At 44.1% G+C, this 25,901-nt stretch overlaps 1 protein-coding gene across 3 annotated transcripts in view; it reads right to left on the reverse strand.

Moving 5' to 3' along the window:
- Positions 1-14,520, reverse strand: part of SMNDC1 (survival motor neuron domain containing 1) — a 63,401-nt gene extending 48,881 nt beyond the window's left edge. Inside the window, exon 1 of one of the 3 annotated variants that reach the window (XR_004539209.1) lies at positions 14,300-14,520. The gene's annotated coding sequence lies outside the window, so the exon portion shown is untranslated. Of the gene's footprint in view, positions 1-14,288 lie in introns of all 3 variants that reach the window. The other 2 variants (XM_033941930.1, XM_033941929.1) reach the window with 2 other exon arrangements.
- Positions 14,521-25,901: the final 11,381 nt, after the last annotated feature.

Genomic DNA, 25,901 nt, shown 5'->3' on the forward strand with positions numbered 1-25,901 from the left:
TTGGCCAAAATGGCCATCCCTCCTGGATAAAGTATCCAGACAATAATGAGAAGTAAAAGTGTGAACCGAGGACCAAGTGGCAGCTTTACAAATTTCCTCAATAGGAGTTGATCTGAGGAAAGCAACCGAAGCCGCCATAGCCCTGACTTTATGGCCCGTTACTCGACTCTGTAGAGGAAGACCAGCCTGAGCATAACAGAAAGAAATACACGCAGCCAACCAGTTGGAGATAGTACGCTTCGAAACGGGATGACCCAATCTATTTGGATCAAAAGAAATAAAAAGTTGAGGAGAACTTCTGTGAGGTTGAGTACGTTGAAGATAGAAAGCCAACGTACGTTTACAATCCAAAGTATGCAAAGCCGCCTCACCAGGGTGAGAATGTGGCTTAGGAAAAAATACGGGTAGAACAATAGACTGATTGATATGAAAATCAGAAACTACCTTAGGTAAGAATTTGGGATGTGTACGGAGTACCACCTTGTCATGGTGAAAAACAGTAAAAGGTGGATCCGAAACCAAAGCTTGTAACTCACTAACTCGACGAGCTGAAGTGAGAGCAATCAAGAAAACAGTTTTCCAAGTAAGATATCGAAAATGAGCCAAGTCAATAGGTTCAAAAGGAGGTTTCATCAGTTGAGCCAAGACCACATTAAGATCCCATACCACAGGGGGAGGTTTGATCGGTGGATGGAGATTAAAAAGACCTTTCATAAAATGAGAAACTAGAGGATGTGCCGAGAGTGATTTCCCCTCTAAAGGCTGATGAAAAGCAGCAATTGCACTAAGATGAACTCTAATAGATGTGGATTGGAGACCCGACTGGGATAGATGAAGTAAATAATCCAAAACAGAAGCCAAAGAAGAAGAAGTTGGCTGAAGATTATGAGTGGAACACCAAGAAGAAAATCTGGTCCACTTTTGACTATAACATTGACGAGTTGACGGTTTTCTGGAAGCCAGAAAAACATCCTGAACAGACTGAGAAAATTCAGCAGAATCCATCAGGTGGAAAGGAACCATGCTGTCAAATGAAGAGACTGCAGGTTTGGATGAAGTAAGGATCCCTGACTCTGAGTGAGCAGAGAAGGAAAAACTGGCAGAAGAAGAGGTTCCTTGATGCTGAGTTGCAGAAGAAGAGAGAACCAATGTTGTCGGGGCCACCGAGGAGCTATGAGAATCATTGTGGCATGATCCGACTTCAATTTGACAAGAGTTTTGAGAATCAGAGGAAAAGGAGGAAAGGCGTAAAGGAACTGATTCCTCCAGTCTAGTAGAAACGCATCCGCCTCGAGACGAAGAGGGGAGAAGATGCGGGAACAAAACAGAGGAAGTTTGAAGTTGTTGGGTGACGCAAAAAGATCCACCCGAGGAGTCCCCCATCGGTTGAATACTTGACGAAGTGTGGGGGAGTTGATCGTCCATTCGTGAGGTTGAAGCAGACGACTCAATTTGTCTGCAAGGCAATTCTGAATACCCTGAATATAAACGGCTCGAAGAAAGATGTTGTGTGAAATCGCCCAATGCCACAACTTCAGAGCTTCCTGACACAGAGGATGGGAACCCGTTCCCCCCTGTTTGTTGACATAATACATTGCTACTTGATTGTCCGTCCGAACAAGGACTACTTGGTCGTGAAGGATGTGAAGAAAAGCTTTGAGAGCCAGAAATATCGCTCTGAGTTCCAACAGATTGATATGACATCGACGATCTGTGGCCGTCCATAATCCTTGCGTACGGAGACCATCTACGTGGGCTCCCCATGCGTACTCGGACGAATCTGTTGTGAGAACTTTCTGATGAGGAAGATGGTGAAACAGCAAACCTCTGGAAAGATTTGAAGAGAGCATCCACCAGCGGAGAGACTTCTTTAAAGAAGGCGTCACCGTTATATGGCGAGAAGGAGGATCTAGAGCTTGCTGCCATTGGGATGCCAGAGTCCACTGAGGGATGCGAAGATGTAGTCTTGCTAAAGGAGTCACATGTACTGTAGATGCCATGTGACCGAGAAGGACCATCATTTGACGCGCTCTGATAGTTGATAGGGAAGTTACATGATGACAAAGGTTTAAGAGAGTATTCTGTCGATTGAGAGGAAGAAAAGCTCTCATGCGGATGGAATCCAACACCGCCCCAATAAATTGAATCGATTGAGTTGGAACTAAGTGAGATTTTGGGAAGTTGATATGAAACCCCAGACTTTGAAGAAAAGAAATAGTCTGAAGGGTCGCTTGCGTAACCCCTGAACGAGAAGGGGCTTTTATAAGCCAATCGTCGAGGTAAGGAAAAACTTGCAATCCCTGGGCTCGAAGAGCCGCGGCTACCACAACCAGACACTTGGTGAAGACCCGAGGAGAGGTTGCTAGGCCAAATGGAAGAACCTTGTATTGAAGGTGAAGGTTCCCCACCTTGAACCTGAGATATTTGCGAAAATTTGGATGAATAGGAATGTGAGTATAAGCCTCTTTGAGATCCAGTGAGCACATCCAATCCCCTTGATCCATGAGGGAGTACAGGATCGGGAGAGAAAGCATGCAAAATTTTTCTTTGACTAGAAATTTGTTGAGAGCTCGTAGATCCAGAATGGGTCGCAAATCCCCCGTCTTCTTTGGAACCAGGAAATATCTGGAATAAAACCCCTGGTTGCGTTCGGGAGGAGGAATTTCCTCCACTGCTCGAAGGTGAAGAAGAGCTCGAGCCTCCCGAAGAAGAAGAGGGAGTTGCGAGGAACTGGAAAGACACTCTCTTGGAGGGTGATCTGGAGGCACCTGAAGCAGGCGCAGAGAGTATCCCTCTCGGATGATCGTAAGGACCCAAAGGTCCGATGTAATGGTTTCCCAGACAGATGAAAAAAGGGAAAGACGACCTCCGATTGGTAGGGAGGAATTTGGATGCAAAGAGGTTGGAATGCTCATCACTGGACCGTCAAAAAGACGGAGCTGTTTTGGTTGGAGCAGGTGTCTGAGGCTTTTGAGGACGTTGTTGTTGTGGCCGTCTAGGTGGAGGCCTAGAAAAAGCCGGTGTGGACTTCATGGGGTAACGACGAGCTGGAGGTCTGTAAGCTCTAGTCAGAGAAGGTTTTGGTTTCGGACGAATCAAAGAGGCGAAGGAACGCTCATGCTCAGAAAGCCTTTTAGTAGCTGCTTCAATAGAGTCATCAAAGAGCTCAGAACCTTGACACGGCAGGTTTGCTAAACGATCTTGTAAGTTGGGATCCATATCTACAATCCTGAGCCATGCAAGACGTCTCATAGCCACTGCAAATGCCGAGACTCTGGAGGATAGCTCAAAAGCATCATAAGATGCTTGCAACATGAATAGACGTAACTGAGACAGAGATTGAATAATGTTTTTATATTCAGAAAGGCGTTCTTTGGGCCAGTCTGGGCAAAAAGATGACAACTGCTTCAAAAAATGATTAAAATATGAAGTAAAGACATAGTTATAATTCAAAATTCTATTTGTCATCATAGAATTTTGATAAAGTCTGCGCCCAAACTTGTCCATAGTACGCCCTTCGCGTCCTGGTGGAACTGTTGCAGACACCTTAGATGGGTGAGCCTTCTTCAGGGAAGATTCCACCACTAGGGATTGATGAGAAAGTTGGGATTTCTCAAACCCTTTACATGGAACAGTACGATACCTAGACTCCAGCTTCGATGGAATAGCTGTCACAGAATAAGGAGTCTCCATGTTACGTAGAAACGTCTGCTTCAGCACCGGTGTCATGGGTAGACGTAAAGTCTCCTTAGGAGGATGAGAAAGTTCCATATCCGCAAGGTATTCAGGCGTGTATTTTGAATCAGAATGTAAATCAATATTAAGAGCCTGTCCCATGTCGAAGACAAATTTAGCAAAAGAAGCAGACTTCGAGGTCGAGGCTTCCTCAGGAGAAAGAGAACGAGAACGATGTGTCACTGAAAAAGATGGAGAAGCCTCGCGTGAATACTGAGATAGAGGCTCAGATTCAAGATGTAAAGTGATGGAAGATGTTCCACTGCCTGTCAGAGGAGGAGTGGCTGAATGTTTCCGCTTAAGGCTCCGAGTCGGAGAAGTGCGCGGAGTACGAGGTTTAGTAAGAGGAGATTTTTCTCGAGACAAATGCCTCGAAGGTGGTGTCCTCGACCTCGAATGCCTCGACGATATTGAAGAGGCAATGGTAGTATGAGCTTTAGAAGTAATATCAGAATGCTTCGAGCTCTTTGTAGAGGTAAGCTTCGAAGATCGAGACCTGTGCTTCGATCGAGGTAATGCTTGTTTAGCTCCATGTTCAGACGAGGAGTCTGACGAGGAAACCCTGGATCGAGACCTGCGACGAGGAGATCGCCGAGAGGGTGCCGATTTATGCTCAGGCTGGTGTTGCGCAGACAGAGTCGAGACCGGTACCAACTGAGCCACTATTGAGGAAATTTGCGTAGTCAGAATTGACTTCAGCATATCCTCAAACATGGGGACGGAGACCAAAGGACTCGGAGTCACAGGAGGTCTCGTGCGTTCCAAGGAGGGCGACCTCGATCGAGAGTATTCCCTGGACTTGGAAGCACGTTTTGAAGGTCTGGAAGACGGAGTCAAACCTGGGGCCCCAGGCTGAATGGAGGTAGACTCTGTCGGCTTCTTAGAGATGGTACCTGAAAAGGAAGCAGGAGACTTACCCCCCAATCCAGGCTTCGAGGACATCGTCGAGGCCTTCGAGGCCGAGGACCCGGAGGTCTTCGAGGCCGAGGCCTGTCGAGGAGGCGAGGTCGAGGTTTTAGTACTCGAGGTTGGTCCCGGAGTCGAGGATTTAACAGATGCCTCGACCGAGGCCACAGCTTTTTCAGGCTCCATACGAGGAAAAAGCTCCAAAAATCTGTCGCAGCGACGTTTAAAAGCACGAGGTTGAAGAGTGAGGCAGCGAATACAATCTTCGGGGCGATGAGTCGACCCAAGACAGATCATACACCGACTATGTGGATCAGTGATGGAAATAGTTCTACCACACTGATAACACCTTTTAAACCCGGTAACAGGCCGGGACATAGATAGGACAAAGTCCGTGTCGAGAACGGAGAAGAGAGGCCTAGGCCTCAATCTTCTAACCCGACGCTAAAGAAAAACCAAAAGATGTATCTTTTTTTTTTTTTTTTTTTAAATAAAATATAAGTAGAAATAGAATTACGAACACAGCGACCGAAAACAATAAAGAGTACTCAGCCGCGGTGAAGAGAAGGCACAACGCTACGGGAACCAAGTCGACAAGTCTTCTCGGCTCCGCGGAAAACGTTGAACTGAGGATCCTCTCAGGAGATGCGCCCCCTAGTTTGGGCGGGAAGGCACGCGCGCATGCGCGATGCAGCAATCGAAAGCTCGAGATCTTCAAGCAAGATGCTTTCGAGGCTGTCCGCTGCGGGGCTCCGTCGGTGACGTCACCCATGTGTGGGAATATGCTGCCTGCTTGTCCTGGGATAAGACTACTGCATCCCCACACTCCCCCAGTGCACATGGATCCTCTCACACCCACAAAGATCAGAATACAAATGTACATACCTATCTCTAGAACATCAGCACCTGGTATAGGAAAGTCTAGTAGAGCCGCACACAGATGTCCTAAGTAGCCTGGTAGCTAGTGAACTATAGAAAGGAGTAGCAAGTCTCATACGCCACTCTAACCACTACACATCTCCCTCGTTATTTGCGGGGGATAGGGGCTGAGCCGGACCGCAAATATCCGGCTCTGACCCACCTCCGCCTCCCTCCAACCTTCCCCCGGCATCCCGGCCTTACCTGGTGGTCTAGCGGGCTTTCGGGGCAGGAGTGATCTAACTACGCTCCTGCCTCGTGCAGATCGCCAATAGGAAATGACTTCCGTGAGCTCCCATAGGCAGCCATTTCCTATTGGCGATCTACACGGGGAAGGAGCGTAGGAAGATCGCTCCTGCCCTGAAAGCCTGCTAGACCACCAGGTAAGGCCGGGATGCTGGGGGGAAGGCAAAAATATAGGGGGTTTTGCCCCCTCTCCCCAAAAAATCACAATTATGTGAAATCGCGAGTGCGGAAACCGCGAAAGGGGGATGAAAGTGTACATTCATAGTAGAAAATGAGACCCCACCAATACTCCCCAGAACACTACTCTACTGCCATATAGGTGCCACCTGCAGCCAAAAGGGCTATTCGGGTTTTAGACAGGTGGGTATAGGGTAGGGGGGCTCACCATAACCTATATGGGAGTTCTGGTGAGATGTTTATCTGGCGCCCTTTATGTGAATTCACAACAGTGCCCTCTAAGGTGACCCACTGTTGTTGCCATGTCTGGGTGACCAGTCTATTACAGGACTGGCCCCTCCCAAATCCAAATGGTCTTGTTCTGGGTATTTGGGAATTTGACAAAATTTGGGTCAAAAATATGGTATAAAGATAGACATCCTGTCGGTCTGGGCATCCCAATGGCCTGGACGCCCAGATAGAGGATTTAAAAAATATATATTTCTAGACGTATGGTGGTTTGCCTCTTGAAAATAAGCATTTTCTTACTGCCAACTTTGAACGTCTAGCACCATACGTCCAAATTGGACTTAAACGTATGTTTTGAAAATGCCCCTCCATGTCTCTATACACAGTGTTTGCCATCTCATGTCTACCATGCTAGGTTCTATCATAAGTTCAGTTCTGAATTAGGTGGTTATCAGATAGAAAATGGAGGGTAGGGTTAAATGCTCATCTTTCTCAATGGAGGAGAGTAAACAGAGTGCCGCAAGGAACTGTACTGGGAATTGGAACGATGAGTGAGGTGATTAAATTTGCAGATGACACTAAACTTTTCAAAGTTGTTAAAACGCATGCAGATTGTGAAAAATTGCAAGCAGACTTCAGGAAATTGGAAGACTGGGTGTCCAAGTGGCTGATGAAATTTAATGCAAAGTTATTACAGGTTCTTTGCAGGAGCTGGATCTAGAGTTCCGACAAGTCTTGGTCGCTCAGATTTTGTTGTTATGCAGTACCAAGTCACAGTACATGTGCTTCCCTTCTCACCCAGAGAGATTACCAGGATAATAGCAGAGAACTGGGACATGCTAGACGGTCCCTTAACGGGAATGAGGATGACAACAAAATTGTATCCTATGACTTCAGAATTTCATGCAAAGTGATGCACATTGGGAAAAATAATGCAAATCACAGATACCAGATGCTAGGGTCCACCTTGAGGGTTAGCGCCCAAGAAACAGATCAGGGTGTCATTGTAGACAATACAATTAAACCTTCCACCCAATGTGTGGCAGTGGCCAAAAAAGAAAACAAGATGCTAGAAATTATTAAAAAAGGGATGGTTAATAAGACTAAGAATGTTATAATGCCTCTGTATTGCACCATGGTGCGATCTCACCTGGAGTACTGCATGCAATTCTGAACTCCTTATCTCAAGAAAGATATAGCAGCACTAGAAAAGTTTCAAAGAAGAGCAAACAAGATGATAAAGGGTATGGAACTCCTCTCGTATGAGGAAAGACTAAAAAGGTTAGGGCTCTTCAGCTTGGAAAAGAGACGACTGAGATATGATTGAAGTCTACAAAATCCTGAGTGGAGTAGAACAGGTACAAGTGGATCAATTTTTCATGCCGTCAAAAATTACATACTGGGGACACTTGAAGTTACAGGGTAATACTTTTAAAACCAATAGGAGGAAATATTTTTTTTCACTCAGAGAATAGTTAATATATGGAACGCATTGCCAGAGGTTGTGGTAAGAGCAGATAGCGTAGTTGGTTTTAAGAAAGGTTTGAACAATTTCCTGGAGGAAAAGTCAATAGTCTGTTATTGAGAAAGACATGGGGGAAGCCACTGCTTGCCCTAGATCGGTAGCATGGAATGTTGCTACTCTTTGGGTTTTTGTCACGTACTAGTGACCTAGATTCACCACCGTGAGAACAGGCTACTGGGCTTGATGGACCATTGGTCTGACCCAGTAAGGCTATTCTTATGTACTATAGTGTCATACTACATAAGTATATAAGAATTGCCGCTGCTGGGTCAGACCAGCGGTCCATCGTGACCAGCAGTCCGCTCACGCAACGGCCCCAGGTCAAAGACCAGTGCCCTAACTGAGACTAGCCCTACCTGTGTACGTTCCGGTTTAGCAGGAACTTGTCTAACTTTGTCTTGAATCCCTGGAGGGTGTTTTCCCCTATAATATCCTCAGGAAAAGCATTCCAACTTTCCACCACTCTCTAGGTGAAGACTTCCTTACGTTTGTATGGAATCTATCCCCTTTTAACTTTAGAGTGTCCTCTTGTTCTCTGTACCTTGGAGAGAGTGAACAACCTGTCTTTATCTACTAAGTCTATTCCCTTCATTATCTTGAATGTTTCAATCATGTCCCCTGTGTCTCCTCTTTTCAAGGGAGAAGAAGCCCAGTTTCTTTAATCTCACTGTACAGCAACTCCTTCAGCCTCTTAACCATTTTAGTCGCTCTTCTCTGGACCCTTTCGAGTAGTACCATGTTCTTCTTCATGTACGGCAACCAGTGCTGGATGCAGTATTCCAGGTGAGGGAGTACCACGGCCCGGTACAGTGGCATGATAACATTCTCCAATCTGTTCGTAATCCCCTTCTTAATCATTCCTAGCATTCTGTTCGCCCTTTTCGCTGCCGCCACACATTGCGACCAGTACTCCCAAGTCTCTTTCCTGGGAGGTCTCTCCAAGTACCACACCGGACATCCTGTAGGCATGTACAAGATTTCTGTTACCGACATGCATCACCTTACACTTATCCACGTTAAACCTCATTTGCCATGTCGCAGACCATTTCTTGAGCGTGTTTATGTCACATTGCAGGTCTTCGCAATCCCCCTGCGTCTTCACTACTCTGAATAACTTCGTATCATCTGCAAATTTAATCACCTCACTCGTCGTACCAATTTCCAGGTCATTTATAAATATGTTGAAGAGCATGGGTCCAAGCGCCGAATCCTGCACCACTCCACTCGTGACGTTTTTCAAGTCCGAGTATTGTCCATTCACCCCACTCTCTGTTTCCTACCCACCAGCTAGTTTTTAATCCACGTATTTCACCCTTGCTTCCATGGCTTGCAATTTTCCAAAGTAGTCGTTCATGCGATGCCTTGTCCATCTTCTGAAAATCCAAATATACAATGTGCATTGGTACAAGGAGAAGCAGTTGGATCCTTTCCAGGCTTCCATTCCTGAGGTCCTCTCATTCCTGCAGGAAAGATTGGAGAATGGCTTGACAGTTAGATCTTTTAAAGTTCAAGCTAGTTTTTCATGCTTCTGGGCCATAGATCAAGCATCTCTAGGTTAGCCATGCTTGTAATACTGTTTGCCATGTTATGTTTTGCCATACTATGCCTCACGTACCGTGTTTTACCATGCTTTGTTAATTATATTTTACTATCTTTTTCAGACGTCATGCTTGCCATCACTTTGTATAAATATTCTTTATTGTGTTTATAACCTTGTAACTCATTCTGAGCTCTCCTGGGAAGACGGGATATAAAACCAAATAAATAGTAGCGCCCGTAGAAATGGACAATGTCCAAGCTGACTACCTCAACAGGCGGATGCAGGATCCAGGGGAATGGGCATTGTCTCAAAGAGCATTCAAATGCATTGTGAAACACTGGGGGGGCGCCCAACATTTGATCTCATGGTGTTGGCTGACAACAAGAAACCCCTCGGTTTTTCATTAGAAGATTTGAGACAGGAGGTGTCAGAATGGATGCTATTGTACAACATTGGTCAGCAAAAGAACTGCTGTGCATGTTCCCACTGTGGCCAATGATAGGCTGAGTCATTCACAGAATAGCAACCCATCAGGGATTGGTAGTCCTTGTAGCCCCGAACTGGCTGTGTCACCCATAGTACGCTGATCTAGTCCACTTGCAGAGGGACACCTGCCTCAGACTATCGCTGCATCACAGCATTCTGTCGCAGCGGCCATAGTTTAGACAATCTGGAACTATTTGGTCGTATGATGTGGCTATTGAGCGCACAACCTTAGCATGGAAAGGATATTTGGAGATGATGATATCGATTCTCCCCAATTCTAGAAAGCCAGTGACAGTGGTTACCTATGCTAAAGCATGGAAAGCTTTTCAGCATTAGTGCAAGGAGAAGCAGTTGGATCCTTTCCAGGCTTCCAGTCCTGATGTCCTCTCATTCCCGCAGGAAGGATTGGAGAATAGCTTGACAGTTATCTTTTAAAGTTCAAGCTACTTTTTCATGCTTCTGGGCCAGAGTAGATCGAGCATCTCTAGCCTCTTATCCAGATGTTTCCAGGTTTCTGAAGAGAGCACTGAAGCTCCACCCTCCAGTGAGGCAGCCATCTCCAACGTAGAATCTTAATATTGTATTAGGGGCGCTCACTAAGGTTCCAACGAACCTTTATTGGAAGCATCTATCATGAATTTGACTCTGAAGAAAGCTTTTGGTTGCAATCACTTCGGCTAGGAGGGTGATCGAGCTGCAGGCATTATCGTGCAGAGGGAGAGCCTTTTCTCAGATTCATGGAAGCAAGAGTGTCTTTGCATACTGTGCCTTCCTTTCTGCCAAAGGTGGTTTTGGTGTTCCGTGTTAATCAAAGTGAGTTTACCAGTGTTCCAGCCCAAAGGCGAAAAGAAACAGGACAAGGTTGTGTTGTTACTGGAAACATGGAGGATGCTTCTCTGATATCACCATCTGTTTTGTCTGCAGCTCTAATCATTGGGGGAGACCAGTTTCTAAGGCTTCTATCTTCCAATGGATTTGCATTGCAATCTCCTCAGTGTACACTGGCTGTGGTAAACAATTAGAAGCAAAACAAAAGAAAGGCAAAGCCGATGTTATAATACAATACAAGGGATTTTATTGAAAGTTCCTATGGGAAGTCCCAACTAGGATCCTGGTTTTGGCAGAACACTGTCTTCATCAGGGGACATACCAAATTGATAACAGGATATTACAGTGGTATCTCTATTTCAGATAGTCTTGAAAAAGACCTTTAGGAACATACTGAAAGACGTACTAACAGCCAAACTTCTAAAGAAACTTGTCAGTGAAGTCTCAGTGAGAACCTAGTTGGGACTTCCCATAAAAACTTTCAATAAAATCCCTTGTGTTGTATTGTGACATTGGCTTTGCCTTTCTTCTGTTTTGCTTCTCGATGTGTTGGGCAAAGGAAGACTCCTCTTTTTCTGTGGTAAACAACTGCCAGTCGCATTGAAAGCTCACTCTTCCAGAAGTGTGGCTTCTTCTTTCAGCCCTTTTGAATCAAAAGTGGCCCTCACTTAAAAATTAGCAAAAAACATTGTCCTACAGCAGTGTCTCTCAAACCTTTTTAGCTCCAGCACACTAAAAAAGAGCAACTGTTTTTTGCAGCATATTATATAATTTAAAAATTGCAAAACCAACAATTTAATTTAAGATTTATTTATTTTAAGTTTTTTAAGCTATGTATGGGTAATTGTAACAACAGTGAAACTAAAGAAGATAGAATAGAATTGCTAATCAATGTGATGGATGAGCTTGTTTTTGAGTGTAAATTAGCTCAAAATGCAGCTCGATAAGTCAACAAGCAAAGACACATTTCATCATCCACCATTTGCAGTCGTTTTCTTTTCTTTTTTTAATTTCTGTCGGGTCAGAGCTGAAAATCCAAGTTCACAAAGATAAGAAGATCCAAACGGTAACAAAGCTTTGATTGTTTTGTTGCTCAAGTTAGGATAACTACTGCATAAAAAATAAAATTACTTGCCATTAGTATTCCAGGACCAATCACGTCAAAGAATGATACTTGTCTGGGCATTTGTATCTTTACACACACAGACGCTCATAACATTGACATATTCTTATGTATGTGATGTACATGTCATCTATTCTAAAGTAAAATTCTGGAATCTCCACACCACTGTGCCATGGCACACAGTTTGAGATACACTGTCCTAGAGTATCCAATAACCCCCACCAACACACACACACCTGCTCTTACAGAGATGGCAAGGGTGAACCATCCCAAACAGTGAAAATTATCACAATAAAGAGCGAGACGAAGGCCAAAGAATGAGATTTTTCAGACAGTGCACAGGGTACAAGTCTAGAATGATTTAAGTATACTTTGCAAATTAATCAAGGTAGTGTTAAATGATAATGGCTTTTCTTTGGAGCCCATGAAAAAAATACAAAGTGAGGAATATTTTGGGTAAAATTTAGCTGAAAATTGTCTTCCACCCAGTAATTAAAAAGTACTCTGTATACACATTCGTTTCAGAGCACATATACTTGCAGTAAGGGGGAAAAGGGACAGGGGAAACAGAAGGCAGAAAGGTGTGCTGATTTCTTTCTACTGGCTGGATTACCGTATTTTTCGCTCCATAAGATGCACTTTTCCCACCCCCAAAAAGGGGTTGCTTCTAATGGAACGAATACACTTCCATTCCCTTCCCCCCCGTGTTCTGCTGCTATTTGTGGCCCCCCCCTTCCCGGCGTTCTGCTGCTGCTCGTGGCCCCACCCCTGCTGATGCTGTTTGCCACCATCTTACCCGCTTGCCTCCGCAGGAAAGGAAGAGAAGGGCAGGCGGCGTGCAATTGGGCCCACAAGTCTTGCCCCGACGTCAATTCTATGTCAGAGAGAAGGTCCGGGCCAGCCCATTGTGGTGTTGTGGCAGGAGTGGGCGAGCGGCGGACCAGGGAGGAGGAATTGGCATGGCAGGGAGGAAGGCAGGCAGGCTTCAGTACGGGAGGGAGGCAGACTTCAGTGTGGGAGGAAGGAAGGCAGGTAGGCTTCGATGCGGGAGGGAGGAAAGACAAAGGCTGGAAGGCAGCGAGGGGGAGGGGGCACGAACTCGGGACATAGGACGGAAGGAAGGAGGGAGGGAATAGAAAGAGACAATTGTTGGGCCTGAGGAAGTAAAAGAAAGAAAGAAAAAAGAACTATCTAGAGCAGGGGTCTCAAAGTCCCTGCTTGAGGGCCGCAATCCAGTCGGGTTTTCAGGATTTCCCCAATGACTATGCATGAGATCTATGTGCATGCACTGCTTTCAATGTATATTCATTGGGGAAATCCTGAAAACCCGACTGGATTGCGGCCCTCAAGCAACCAGAAATTACCTGACAACAAAGGTAGGATTTCAATTTAGAGATCAAAATCTGTCCGCTGCAGTATACTGCATTTGTCTATTTTTCTAGGGGCTGGGTTCAGAGGCACAATTTGGTTCAGAATATTTTTTTCTTGGTTTTTCCATCTCTAAATCTAGGGTGCTTCTTATGGAGTGCAAAATACAGTACTTGGTTTACTTCTCTAAGACTTCCCTCTTTTTTATCTTTACTTACTCTTGATGTACTGCTAATACGGCCTAAAAAGGCATCATGAAAGACAGGATCAATGTGCTGGTTCTGAAGCCATGATGCTAGAGAAATAGCGTGTGAAAGTAAGAAAGCTTCCAAAGGAATGCCACAACATCTAGCCAATAACTTGTTTCTCTGGTATAACTGATGAAGTATTCATAATCTCTTTATATAAGCTTTGTGTTAGTTTGCAGATATAATAATAATAATAACTTTATTCTTCTATACCACCACAATATTGCGACTTCTAGGCGGTTTACAATCAAGAGTGCTGGACATTCAGCGAAATACAATACGTAGATATTCAGAGGAAATACAGAGATCAGAGACCTCAGGGGGCAATAGTATAGAAACACAATTTGCTGAGCGAAAATGTAATATGTACATTTTAGTAGGTATGATCTCCAAGGACCGTTTGTCTTATGGTTTTTTATAATTTTATGTATGTAAAAATCGGTGTATAAATTTTTTTAAATAAATGTCTGCAGGAAGATAAAACGCAAGCACCACAAAATTCTTCAACCGATACCAGACAGCAGAAAAGATGCCACTATAAAACTAGCTTTGCCGGTGCTCTTTACGATATGGACGTCACAGAGCCACCACGCAAAGCACCTTCAAGATCTGACCACAGCAGGCTAACATTTGGCTCGCTCCGTTTACACCCCCCCCCCCTCGTCACAGTTCATACGGCAACTTCCAAAGTGTACAGCTGCTCGCAACAATGGCTGGGGTGAATGGGGTAAAGGCCCCGAATCTTCACCGGCGGAGCAGTGCAGGCACGGCGGCCTTACGCACGCAGAAACCTACGGGGTCTTCTACCACATCCCACGGAATCGAACAAGACCAAGCATCCAGCCAGCGGGCCCGGGAGTTGCCTGGCGCTGCGTGCGGCCTAGTCCCCCCCCACCCCCGTCTCAGCCTCGAGGCGACCAGACCCCCAACAACCCTCGCGGGGCACGAAATTAAAAATACCTGCCGCTTACCTTCGCCGCGCTGCCGGCTCGGTGGGGGAGGAGGGGCTTACAGGACGGTCGGGAGTAGCGAAGCCGGCGCCGTAAGCGAAAACTTCCGCCCAATTCCCCACAGCACCTTCCCACAACCAAAACACCCAAGGCCGCCGCCGCCGCCACTCGCTCGCGAGACTTCTGCGGCACTCACGTGACCCGCGTGCGCAAGAGGCGTCTGCTTCCGCCGGCCGCGTGTTTGAGCGGTTGCCTGGCGACGGTCGGAGCGGTAGCGCGCGGTGCGCGTCGGGGGCCGCCGGCGTCATCCGGGATCCTGCGCCCTTCGCGCGCAGAAGCAGCTAGGGGGGGGGGGGCATTAAGTTCAGTGAAAATGGTTAATGAAAATGATTTTAAAACATAAAGTTTAAAAAAAAAAAAAAAAACACAAAAAAGCTCTCGAACCCGGGTGACTCCTGGAAGGGAGCGGAAAACTTTAATGTGGAAGAAGTCAGTCAGTCTACCAGAACGTAAAGGGAGGTGAAGGAAAAGAGGGACGTGCGAGGTTGAAACTAGAGAATGACACGGGAAAAATGTTTTTGTCCCTGTCTCCGCGAGCACGGTCCTCGTCCGCGCCCCATCCCCGAGAGCTCAGTCCCCTTCTCACAAACTTGTCTGATCCCAAGCCTGCAATAGTTATGATTTTATATTGAACTTTAAAATAAAAAAACAATATTCAGTACAATTGTAATTTTATAAACACAAATAAAAACAACACTGGAAAGGTGATATTCCTGATATGGACTTGAATAAAAAAGAAACTTAGCAACCCACATCAAAACCTCTAGGACCCAACACGGTCCATGTTTCGACAAAGCTAGAAACATGATGGAAGATAGCGGCCAAATGGCCTATCTAGTCTGCCCATCTACAGTAACCATTGTCTCTTTCTCTGTAAAAAAGTATTTCCTCAGATTACTCCAGAGCTTATCACCTCTTAACTTCATCCTATTCCCTCTCATTGCAGAGTTTCCTTTCAAATGAAAGAGAATCGACTCATGCACATTTACATTATGTAGGTATTTAAACGTCTCTATCATATCTCCCCTCTCCCCGCCTTTCCTCCAAAGTATACAGATTGAGATCTTTAAGTCTGTCCCCATACGGCTTATGATGAAGACCACATACCATTTTAGTAGCCTTCCTCTGGACTGACTCCATCCCTTTTATATCTTTTTGAAGGTGCAGCCTCCAGAATTGTACACAATATTCTAAATGAGGTCTCATCAAAGACTTATACAGGGGCATCAATACCTCCTTTTTCCTACTAGCCATACCTCTCCCCATGCAACCTAGCATCCTTCTAGTTTTCACCATCATATTTTCAATCTGTTTGGCCACCTTAAGATCATCAGGGGTCCCTGCTAGTCCGTGGGTTGCAAATACGTGGAAAAGCTAAACAATCAATCTAAATGTGCAAATGTCATTCGATCACTAATGATGGCGATTTGTCATGTCATTGATAACAGCAATAGTGAGTCCCCAGTTGGCTACTGGTCCCCAAATGTGCCTTTATTCTTAGCATAGTCCAAAGCCTTATGGGCCAAGGCCGCAGCATGGTGCATTGTAAACCAAACAGAGTTCAAGTGATGCATGACAGGTAAAATTATACATTTTGGTGGACAAATAGATAGATATCAGAAATAGATAGATATGAGAAAATGAATGTTTAGGGTTTAGTGTTTTATTTAACAACATATGGAGTCCATTGGCTTTATTTGCTGATTCACATTAAAAGATAATATAATACCTGCTGAGTTTTTTTCATTACACATCTGGGTTGGGATGGGGGTGGGGTGGGGTAGGGAATGATACTGATATACAGTGGTACCTTGGATAATCCGTTCCAGGAGCATGCTCGTAATCCAAAATTCTCGTTTATCAAAGCGAGTCTCCCCATAGGAAATAATAGAAACTCGCTTTAATACGTTCCCACCCCCGAAGCCAGGGCATTGCCCCCCCCCCCCGCTCGCAAAGTCCCCCCCCCCGTGTGATCCGGCACCCCCCGTGAGAACAGGCACCCCCGCCCGACCAACTTTAACTCACCCCCCATCTGGCACCGGCACGAGAACCGCTTCGCCCCGTTCACAAAGGCCCCCCCCCCCGCTCGAATCGGCACCCCCCCCCCCCCCGCGAGAACAGGAGATTCTCAGCGAGAGGGAGAATTAGAAGGGCTTGAGCATGCGCAGATGCATGCTCAAAGCTGGCAGAGACTGGGAAGAAGATCTTCAAGCGGCACCGGCACTTGTGGGCTGCGTGCCGGTGCCAAAGGGGGGGTGAGTTAAAGTTGGGCGGGTGGGGGGTTCCTGTTCTCGCAGGGGGGGTGCCGATTCGAGCGGGGGGGGGGAGCGATGCCAGTTACCGGGGGGTGCTCGCAAATCGAGTCAACACTCGGTTTGCGAGACACGTTTTGCGAGAATGTTTTGCTCGTCTTGCAAAATACTCGCAAACTGGGTTACTCGCAAACCAAGGTTTGACTGTATATGGATATTAATTCTTCATATTTAAAATGTTTAATATTGTCAATATTAATAATTGATGCAAAGGGGTTGGGTATAGCTATGATTCTGTAATATTATTGTTTGAGATAGTGTATTCTTTGTAATATTTTGTCACTTTCAATCAAATGTATTACACTATTGTAACTAAATAAAAAAAAATATATAAAAAAATAAAAAGAAAGAGGTTTACATACAGGCATTCAAGCATTTTCTCTTTTTTTCTGGGTGGGCTCACAATCTATCTAATGTACCTGGGGCAGTGGAGAATTAAGTGACTTGCCCAAGGTCACAAGGAGCAGCACAGGGTTTGAACCCACAAGATTTGTAGAAGTGTTATGTTTGGGGAAAGTAGAGTATTTGGTGGATGTTTTTTTAAAAAGAATGTACCATATGTGGTTCTAGGGAGTGTATGTTTAGGGATGGGAGTGGGCATAGGAGTGCATATATCATAGAGAGGAGTGTTAATTAGCATGCGAGCTTTGGGCTAATGTAAATATGTGGGGGTGGATAGTAGAGAGACTACAGCTGTACTGAATAGCATAATTTACTATTTGGCCGAATACGAATAATGAAAAATATTATTCAACCAAATACGAATAATGGGCATGGAGCATTAACATAAATTATAAAAGCAGCAAGGTGAAATTAGAGATCATATTTATTTCAGTAAGATTTATCTCAGTACAGTCCCAGATGGTTCGTATTTGAATTTAATCACTATTCAGCTAAATACGAATAATGTATTTGAGACACTATTTGTGGCCGAATTGAATCAAATATAAATATTCAGTACAGCCCTAGAGACAGGTGAGGTAAAGTATGTAGGGGTGTGTGGTGCATTTATTTATTTAATTCATTTTCTATCCCATTTCCCCCCCAAAGAACTCAGAATGGCATACGAAGTGTGTTAATGTTACGTGAGAAAGGATGTATATTTGAGTGGATGCAGTGGCGTAGTGAAGGTGAGTGACGTCTCTCCCCCTGCACGCTCCTTCCCTGCTCCCTGCGTGCACATATGCTGCTTCCTTTCTGCCATAGCTCTGTAATGTTTCTGGCGCAAGCCGCAACCCCCATGCTGCTGTCACGCCAGCGTCGGCTCTTCCTAGGAAGTGATATCAGAGAAAGAGCTGACGCTGTTGCGACAGCAGCTTGGGGGTTGCTGCTCACGCCAGGAACATTACAGATGTACGGGGGAAGGGAAGCAATGCGCACGCGCGGCAGTGAGGGGGTGGAGAGGAGTGCGGGTGCCTGCGCCCGGGGTGGACCGCTCCCCTGCCCCCTCCTTACTATGCCACTGAGTGGATGTATGGCAGTGTGTGAGGGCATGTGGAGTTGGGTGTAAAAATATGTAAAGTTTGGGAGTAAAGGTGAGCCTAATATTCAACTGGTAGCATCAGTGTTTTGCTGAACACCACTGCTACTAAACCTGAAAATTCAATGCTGGGCCATATCCAGGCACTGAATTTCTGGAGCTAGATAATGCATAAGTGTATTTATTTATTCAAATTTCTATACCAGGGTGGTCAAATATTAGTCCTCAAGGGCCGCAATCCAGTCAGGTTTTTAGGATTTCCCCAATGAATTTGCATGAGATCTATTTGCATGCACCGCTTTCATTGTATGCTAAGTGATCTCATACATATTAATTGATTCATTTGCCAAAAAGAGCTATATGGTTATTACACTAATTATAATCATTCAAAATTTATTACATACTTAAATTCATTATAACTCACAATCGATTGCTCAATTCATATAACTTAATATTAATAAATATTAGATAATTTCCTGAAGGAAAAGGGGATAGAAGGGTATAGATAGAGGATTACTATAAAGGTCCTGGACCTGATGGGCTGCCGCATGAGCGGACTGCTGGGCATGATAGACTGCTGGGCATGATAGACCTCTGGTCTGACTCAGCAGAGGCACTGCTTATGTTCTTACTCTTCCCATCCTATTAAAAGTTCATATCAAAAATTTCACTTATTGTCCAAATAGTAAACTTGACTTCCTCAGATTAAGTTTCAAGTTTTATTTATTCTTGATTAAACGCTTAATTAAAGTTTTTCTAAGCGAATTACAATAAATAAAATAACATGTAATTTTAACAAAGTATTAAAAATAAGCAATTTAACAAAATAATTAATTATAAAACAAAACAAGCGAACAAAACAGCAAAAAAAAAAAAAACTATAAAAAATACACAAAAAACAATAGATAATTTCAAGGAAAAGGTTAAAAGAAAAGGTCTAAAAAGCAATTTACAAATTAAAAGCGTCTGTGAATAAAAAACTTTGTTCTTTGTTTTAATTTAATCATCTACTTGATATTTCATCTTGCTCATGCTTCATTTCATCAAAATTGAACTGTTGTGTCCAACACAAGTCTGTGTTTCGCCCGACGGCGTCTTCAGGGGCTGATCGATGGTCCAGGGTTCAATTACAAATCATATTCTATAACACACAATACAAGCGGTTTTTACTATCCTACTGCCTCCATAACAATTTTTATCATATTAACTTATCATACATATCCTTATATCGTTAAGTCATACCTTGTTTTTCATTAGATTTTATATATAAACCACTCATTGAGACATTTCCAAACCAGGATCTCCCAGCTGAGACCGAACCGGAACTGGAAGCTTCATGGGAAACTTTCCGCTATTCTTCTATTATAACCCCTCCTGCCTCCAGCTATTACTAATTACAAGGAGTGCCATTCTACTTCCTTGTTCAGTCCATTAGGTTCTACAGTATCCCAAAGATAAATCAATTTCTGTTCTTTCCTCAATAGGAGATCGGATACATTGCCCCCATGATCTAAATGAAACGTCATTAATACAACGAATCTTAGATCATTCACTCTATGTTTTCAATATACCCAATGGTTTACTAGTGGAAGGTCCACTTTTTCCAACCTTAAATTGCTCATGTGTTGGGCTATGCGTTGCTTGATTTTTCTTTTCGTGTGGCCCAAATACCATAATCCTCAAGGGCACATGATACCATAAATCACCTGATGGGTACACATAAATAAAATATCCTATCACTATTGGGGATTTTTATCTGATCCGCTTCTAATGCAAACTGGCAGTAAACACAACCTTGTATTTTGTAATTCACTGATTGTCCTGCTCTCTTCTGTGTAAACCTCCTAGAAATCTGATTGTGGTGGTATAGAAGAATAAAGTTCTGTTATAATTATTTGTAAACCGAGACGAGCTCTGTCAGATGTCCCAGTATATAAACTGAAGACTAGACTAGAAATGTGGATGTGTGTTGGACACAGTTGAATGAGGGTTATGTGTGCCTGTGGCTGTGACTGGAACAATGTAAGGCAGCGGGAACACTGTTTTGTTTGGGGGGGCCCAAGGGCTCCGTCCTAGCCAGCAGAATCCTGCGGCACAGCCTCTCACCAGCTCCTGACTCTTCCACCCACCTCCTCCCAGCGCTGTACTTTTAAATCATCAGAGAGCTGCTGCGCAGCGTCAACGGGCAGGCCTGCCCCCAGAAGTTGAATGAAGGGTTCCGGGGCAGGCCTACTTGTTGATGCTGCATGGCAGCTGTCCAAAGATTTAAAAGTACAGTGCCAGGAGGGGAATGAGTGGGTAGGAACTGACCGACGACTGCCAATCTTTGAGGAGGCCATGGTCCTTGTAGCCTCCCCTGTTCTGACGTCCATGGTGGGTGGCTGGTACATTTGTGCGATGTGGATTTGTGTGGATGTAAGAATGGGGGACTGGGAGTACAGGTGTTAGTGGGGGTTTAGGTAACTAAACTAAACCTTAAGTTTATATACCGCATCATCTCCACGGATGTTGTGGAGCTCGGCACGGTTTACAAGAATTTAAAATATAGGAAGAGAAGGAAAAAAAAGGTTTACATGAACTTATATATAGAAGAAAAGAGTAAGGGGGGATAGAATTACATTTTAGTGAAAAGCCAGGTTTTCAGTTGCTTGCGGAATAATTGGAGGGAGCCCAGGTTCCGCAGCGGGGTAGTAAGGTCGTTCCAAAGACCTGTGATTCTGAAGAGAAGGGATTTTCCCAGTTTGCCTGCATAGCGAATACCGTGTAGAGAGGGGAAGGATAATTTATACCTTTGGGCGGGTCTGGTAGAGTCAGGACTCGAGGAGTTATAAGATAGTGGGATTAAGGGAGGAAGGATGCCGTGAATGATCTTAAAAGCCAGGCAGGAGCATTTGAAATGGATTCTGGAAATCACTGGGAGCCAGTGAAGTTTGGCTAGGAGTGGGGAGACATGGTCAGACTTGCGTTTTGCAAAGATCAACTTGGCTGCAGTATTCTGGATTAGCTGGAGTCTTTGAAGACTTTTTTTTGATAGGCTTAAGTAGATGGCATTGCAGTAGTCTAATTTGGAGAGGATGATGGATTGGACAAGGACGGCAAAATGTTGTTGGCAAAAATAGGATCTTACTTTCCTCAGCATGTGGAGGCTGAAAAAGCATGATTTAGCCAAGGAGTTGAGGTGGTCATTGAGGGAGAGAGAAGAATCGATAATGATGCCAAGGACCTTGCTTGAGAACATAAGGAGGATGTGAATAGGGATAGGTGTAGATATGTAAGGATGTGAGTGTGGCAGCAGTTGACTGAGGATGAATGAGTGGCTGAGGATTGTATATGCTCTGTTAGCAAAACATGTCGGTTCAGCCTCCCCAGACCGAGCAGTACAACAGTTCTAAGATAAGTACAACAGGTTTTTTGAACCATAAAAAAAAAATCTTTGTTAAAATTGCTAAAAACTGTGGGCTCCTTTTATCAAGCCGCTTGCGACTTTTCATCACGCATTAACCCCTGCGCTGGCCAAAAACTACCGTCTGCTCAAGAGGAGGCGGTAGAGGCTAGTGCATCCCACGGTTTAGCACACACTATTATGTGTGTTAAACCGCTAGCGCGGCTTGATAAAAGGAGCCCTGTGTTCATTTCAAGATAACTATAAACAACATAAAGGTAATATATAATAAAACGCTAGGCCGCGCATGCGCACTCCCATCGCGTGGGTCCATTTTCCGTGAGCTGTAGCGACCCAAAGGAAGTGCGCATGCGCGACTTACGGTTCTTTGAAAGATCCAAAAATTAAGAACATTATTACCCGCCAGTCCCAACCCCCTCGAGCTCTTCCCCATCCTCACAGACTTGGATTCATCATACCCAGACCCAGGAACCAGAGCCGACCTCAGCTGGAAACAATTTGCATTAACCGACTGGAAAACCTTCAATACTTACTACAACAAGTATACACACTCCTATTGCCACCTGGACACATGCCCTCCAAATATCATGAAAACCGCCCCCCCCCCCCACTTTAAAGCAAAAATGATGACATGGGTCAATCACCTACTATCCACAGGAAACTTCCCATCTGAGCAAGGTCATATAATGATCACCCCAATTCTAAAAAACGCGAAAGAACCACCTAACTCCCCATCTAACTATAGACCGGTCGCCAGCATCCCCCTATTTACCAAAATAGCGGAAGGGATGGTAAAGGCGGAACTTTCTGAATACCTCGAAAAATTCAACATTCTATGTGACAACCAAGCAGGCTTTCGCGCGGACCATAGCACTGAAACTGTCATAGCCTCCCTTCTCAACCACCTCCACACGCTCTTCAGTCAAGGCTCAAGTGCCCTGATCATACAACTCGACCTGAGCAGCGCCTTTGACCTGGTCGACCACACCATTCTCCTTGAATGCCTAGCTCACATTGGCATCTCAGACCAGGTCCTTGACTGGTTTCAGGGCTTCCTACAAAACAGATCATATAAAGTATTCATGAATAACTCTTTCTCTTACTGCTGGGACAACACCTGTGGGGTCCCGCAGGGCTCCCCCCTCTCCCCCATCCTATTCAACGTTTACTTAGCCTCCCTAGGTAAACTCTTACACAACCTAAATCTCAAATTCTTTATTTATGCAGACGATATCACAATAGCCATCCCACTAACCAACTTTTCACAAGAACTACTTGAACACACTTCAAACATTCTCAACCAGATAGAACTCTGGATGCTTTCATTCAGACTGAAATTAAACCCCGACAAATCAAAATTCTTCTTAGCCTCCCCCAAAGATAAAATCAAGGAAACCACAATTCAACTAAAAGGAAAGACCTTCCCCCTCGATTCGACCATAAAAATTCTGGGAGTCACGCTGGACAAAAACCTATCCCTAGAAAACCATACCGACATCATCGCCAGGAAAACCTTCTCGGCACTCTGGAAGCTTCGCACCATAAAAAAATACTTCAATGACACTGCATTCCGCCTACTCGTACAATCCTTCATCCTCAGCACTCTCGACTACTGCAACATCATCTTCCTTAACGCTACAAAGAAAACTACCAGGAGACTAAAAATTATTCAAAATACCGCAGTGCGCCTCATTTTTGACCTAAAGAAATGGGAACATGTCACTCCATTCTATCACCAACTGCACTGGCTGCCAGTAGAATCTAGAGTTCTCTTTAAATTTGCATGCTTTTGTTACAAATCGGTTAACGGTTCTTCCCCAAGTTACATAAATACCCACTTCAACCTTTACTGCAACAAAAGGACATCACGCAGAATCCAACTGTTCGCCTTCCCCTCGCCAAAACACTGCCTTCTCAGAAGATCCCTCGAAAGTACTTTCGCATTCCAAGCAGCCAAGTTGAACCCATGGCTGGCCCAGGTGATACTCGAGGCCCCTAATTACCTTGCCTTCAGAAAACTACTAAAAACTTACCTATTCAACAATCACGACCCCTATTTAATCCCTTCACCTCAAATAACCCCGGCCCCTCCCCCAACCCCTTCCTCCCTCTCCTGACTCCCCCTCGACCCTCTCTCCTCTTCCCTTGTCTAGTCCGATCTAACCCACAATTTTTCAGCTAAACTGTTACACATCTCCCTTTCATTGCAGACTACTGTAAATTGTGGTAACTTCATTGCTGTCTATTGTAAATCGTTGTAATTTACTGTAAATCTACAGGTAATTTGTTTGTAAATCCTCAGATAATGGAGTGAATCTTCCCATATTTGGGATTTCTTCAAGAAAAAGAAGCCATCTTCTCTTGCGCTCCTTTTAACATCACAGGCTTGAAACCCACCTCCCTACCAAATACTTAATACATTTTTATTACTTAATTAATCTCATTTACTATACTCCTTCCTTTAATTCATTTAAGTTCAGATTTTATCCTACAAACTATTTATTCTATTCACTATTTATTTCATTCACCATTTAAAAGTCTAGTATAAAAGGCTCCTTAATTTTATAATTTAAAATTTATATCTCTTCTGCAAACGTCCACCTACCAATTTGATACTCAGAACCATCGGGACACTATACTATATTATAAATATAAAGTGCTTAATGCTAAAGTGCATTTATACTATAAAGTGCTTTACATGTGCTTGTATATTATAATTGTTTGAATTCAGTTTTTAAATACATTTAATGCTTTAATGCATCTCATTTCATTAAGTTGTAGTTCATCCGTTCATTCATTGATCCCACTTCTTCAGTTATTTCAATTGTTACAACTTCTCACATATTTGGTAACACTCCAGTTATTGAAAGTGCTCCTATGCTTTAAATACTTCAACTCTTTAGATATTATACTCTAATTCAAAAGGTTCTTATAGTGTACTTAGCTCAAGTTCATTCAGGTTCGCTCTTTTTTTCAAACCGCAGCCATTGCTTAAATTTAATGATGGTCTTCCGATGAGGCCTGCATTCGCAGGACTAGCTTGTAACCCACTGCATCAGGGATATACAATGAGCAACACTTCTTTTTGTAGCCTCACATCTCTGTTGGTTCCAAGGCCATACTGCTGAGGATCATGAACTTTTGGAATATATGCGGAGCAATATTCTACAGCAGGGGTGTCAAACTCAATCACAGATGGGGATGAAATCTAAAACACAGGCTAAGTCACGGACCAAATTTTTTATTAAGATACTTAGGGGTCCTTTTATTAAGGTACACTAACCGATTTAGTGTGTGCTAAATGTGCACCTTAATAAAAGTACCCCTTAGTCTTAGTAGAAGTATGAGTTTACAACCTCTCCATCCCCACGACATGGTCCTGCCCAATCTCTGACGTACAGGACCATGGCAGAGGCTATGGCAGCCTGCTAGGATCGCTACAGCCGACCAGCAATCCTCTGCAGGCTGCTTTAATGTGAGACTGGGAAGCCCCGTGAACCTACAGCTGATGTGGCGCTTGTATCCATCTGCCGGCGGACCAGCTTAAGTGAAATTTTTAATTGTCTGGCAAGCCAAATTATATTATGCCGCCAGCCAGATTTGGCCCACGGGCCAGAGTTTGACATGTCTGTTCTACAGAATCTGTTTGCCATAGAAAGCCATGGGATTTGGGGTGGTTTGGTTTGTTGTTTTGGTTTTTTTTTTTTTTGGAGACCTAGTCCTTTGAAAATTCTGACTCAGTGTTCCTGGTCTTCAAACTTGTCTGAGACAATTTCTAGCTGTGGGTGTGCAAGCATACCTTCGTTTTGTCCAAAAAGGGGTAATTTGTGTTAAGTTTAGCACCCCCAATAAGCATGCCAAATTTGGTGAATTTTTATCCTTTTCCTTAGAAAGTTATCGTACCTACGAGATGGACATAGATCTCTCCTTAGGTACTAGGTCTATGGGGGGGCCAGTGGGCATTGAGCAAGCTCCATTGTGTCTAGGAACAAATAATTTGTATTGTGTTTGGCACCCCCTATCATTTTGAAAGGTTGGCACCTGTGTATCTTATATGATTTTTTGCTGCATTTATTATGTTGGGAAGCATGAAACATACCTTTTGTTCCTGTTAATGCATCTGTAAAAGGATCAATTAATAGCCTTATAGTTCAATGTATTTGCGTATACTTTGTATAGAAAACCTACTTTTATTCTGTAAGTTACAGGATATCACATAGAGCTGTAGAGTTTCCTTGAATATAACACTGAAGTAGTGACTCATGTACAGTGTTGAGAAAAAGTTTGTGAACCCCAGGTCTAATAATGAGATTTACAAGTTCTTACCACGATAACAGTTGTTTAATTGAAACCAGTCTCTTCTTATGC

This window comes from Geotrypetes seraphini, chromosome 4, assembly GCF_902459505.1.
Source record: "Geotrypetes seraphini chromosome 4, aGeoSer1.1, whole genome shotgun sequence".
Lineage (NCBI taxonomy): Eukaryota > Metazoa > Chordata > Amphibia > Gymnophiona > Dermophiidae > Geotrypetes > Geotrypetes seraphini.